This window comes from Quercus suber, unplaced genomic scaffold (assembly GCF_002906115.3).
Source record: "Quercus suber isolate HL8 unplaced genomic scaffold, Cork oak 2.0 scaffold_912, whole genome shotgun sequence".
Lineage (NCBI taxonomy): Eukaryota > Viridiplantae > Streptophyta > Magnoliopsida > Fagales > Fagaceae > Quercus > Quercus suber.
The window spans coordinates 212256-215282 of NW_027070336.1; positions in this window are offsets into that span (position 1 = coordinate 212256).

The following is a 3027-nucleotide window of genomic DNA, read 5'->3' on the forward strand; positions in this document are numbered from 1 at the left end:
TGTTTATGTTTATGTTCATTTATGTTTATGTATGTGTGTATGTTTATGTATGTGCATGTGTATGAGTGTGTATGTGTATGTGTATGTTTATGTGTGTGTGTGTATGTGTATGTTTATGTTTATGTTTATTTATATTTATGTGTGTATGTATGTATGTTTATGTATGTGTATGTGTATGAGTGTGTATGTGTATGTGTATGTTTATGTGTGTGTATGTGTATGTTTATATTTATGTGTATGTGCATGTGTGTTTATGTTTATGTTCATTTATGTTTATGTATGTGTGTATGTTTATGTATGTGTATGTGTATGAGTGTGTATGTGTATGTGTATGTGTATATTTATGTGTGTTTATGTGTATGTGTTTATGTTTATGCATATTTATGTACGTGTGTATGTTTATATTTATAAACATAAATATATTTATGTACATGTGTATGAGTGTGTATGTGTATGTTTATGTGTGTGTATGTGTATGAGTGTGTATGTGTATATGTATGTTTATGTGTGTTTATGTGTATGTTTATGTTTATGTGTATGTGCATGTGTGTTTATATTTATGTTCATTTATGTTTATGTATGTGTGTATGTTTATGTATGTGTATGTGTATGAGTGTGTGTGTTTATGTGTATGTGTTTATGTTTATGCATATTTATGTACGTGTGTATGTTTATATTTATAAACATAAATATATTTATGTACGTGTGTATGAGTGTGCATGTGTATGTTTATGCTTATATTTATGTTCATTTATGTTTATGTATGTGTGTATGTTTATGTATGTGTATGTGTATGAGTGTGTATGTGTATGTGTATGTTTATGTGTGTGTATGTGTATGTGTATGTTTATGTGTGTGTATGTGTATGTTTATTTAAAACTATTTTTTTTAAATTAATTTTTTTTTAGCATTCACATTTTTCCATATGGGAAAAAAAAAATTCTAATTAAATTATTTGCTTATGTTTTTTTACTTCCTTCCCACCCGATAAATGCCCTCCGTCTTCTTTACCTCTCTCAATTCTCAAAACCCTAAAAGTCTAAAACCAACCAAAGCCATCGCATCACTCCCACCCATGACTGAGCTGTTACCCATCATAGCCATCACAAAATCTCCAATTTCAATGTCATAACAAGTAGGCCTAGTTACCAAAACTTCGAGCTCTAGCCCCAGTTTACGCAGCAAGCAGGTGAGATGTTCTAAGATCATGGCTCCAATCTTTCCCTCTCTCCTAAATATATATATATATATATATATATATATTTTTTATGTTCGTTGGTTTTACTTCTTTTTGTTGATTCCTGGACTGAATTACTGTTGTTGCGTAACTAATATTTTGTTTTTCTATTCACTTCTTTTGCTAATTCTGTTGTTGGGTATTGTTTTTGGATTTAATTTTGTGAATTCTTATTTGGGTTCATGCAGGGGCGGCCCTAGACATTTTGGGGCCTAAGGCGAGAACTAAAAATGTATGTGTATGTATATGTGTGTTTATGTATGTGTATGTGTATGAGTGTGTATGTTTATGTGTGTGTATGTGTATGTTTATATTTATGTGTATGTGCATGTGTGTTTATGTTTATGTTCATTTATATTTATGTATGTGTGTATGTTTATGTATGTGTATGTGTATGAGTGTGTATGTGTATGTTTATGTGTATGTGTTTATGTTTATGCATATTTATGTACGTGTGTATGTTTATATTTATAAACATAAATATTTATATGTACGTGTGTATGAGTGTGTATGTGTATGTGTATGTTTATGTGTGTGTATGTGTATGTTTATGTTTATGTTTATGTTCATTTATATTTTTGTATGTGTGTATGTTTATGTATGTGTATGTGTATGTTTATGTGTGTGTATGTGTATGTTTGTTGATCATGGGTTATCTGATTCATCTTCGTCTTCTGACTTCGAATTAGAAGCAGAAGAAATAGAAGAATCAGAAAATGATGCAGTTCCAGAAGTGCAAGAGAATAATGAATGTTGCTCTACCTCATCTGGTTTGTTCATTCTTATTTCAATCTCTCTCTCTCTCTCTCTCTTGATTTTGTGTACGTTTGTTTTTGTTTATGTTCATGTATGTTTATGTGTATGTGTTTATGTTTATGTATGTTTATATTTATAAACATAAATATAAATATAAACACACATACACATAAACATACATGAACACAAACACAAACAAACATACACAAAATCAAACAAACATAAATACACATACACATAAACGTGCATAAACAAACATTAACAAAAACAAACAAACATAAACACACATACACATAAACACACACACATAAACATACATAGACATAAACACACATACAGACTGAGAAAAATTAAACCCTCATATAGACTGGAAAAAATTGCAAACTAACATCAATCCTCAAACAATTTCGTTAGTTACTTTGGTATGCTAAATCGAGCTTTTATGTGTGTTTGTGTTTATATTTAAGTTTATGTGTGTGTATGTTTACGTTTACGTTTATGTGAGTTTATACGTGTTTATGTGTATATATGTTTATGTTTATGTATATGTATATTTATGTGTATGTGTATATATGTTTATGTGTATTTGTATATGTATGTTTATGTGTGTGTGTGTATGTGTGCTTATGTATGTGTATGTGTATGTATTTATGCGTGCTTATATTTATGTATGTTTATGTGTATGTGTTTATGCGTGCTTATGTATGTGTATGTGTATGTGTAAGTCTCTTTGTCTTTTTCAGATTCAGGTGTAATACCTTGATGCAATTGTAATTAATGGCTGAGATTAAAAGTTGAAAAAATAACTTTCAATCTCAACCATTAAATAAAATATATTAAAGGAGAGTTAAAAAGTTTAAAAAAAAAAGAGTAAAAAATGTAAAAAAAATACCTATGACAGTGCACCTGATCTCAGTCCGTCTTTCTTCTCTCACCATTTTTCTTTTCTTCTTTTTTACGCGGTGCTTTGTTTTTCTTTCTTTTATTTCTCTTTATACGTCGCCTAGACTGACAGGAGAGGAGCGAGCGAAAGC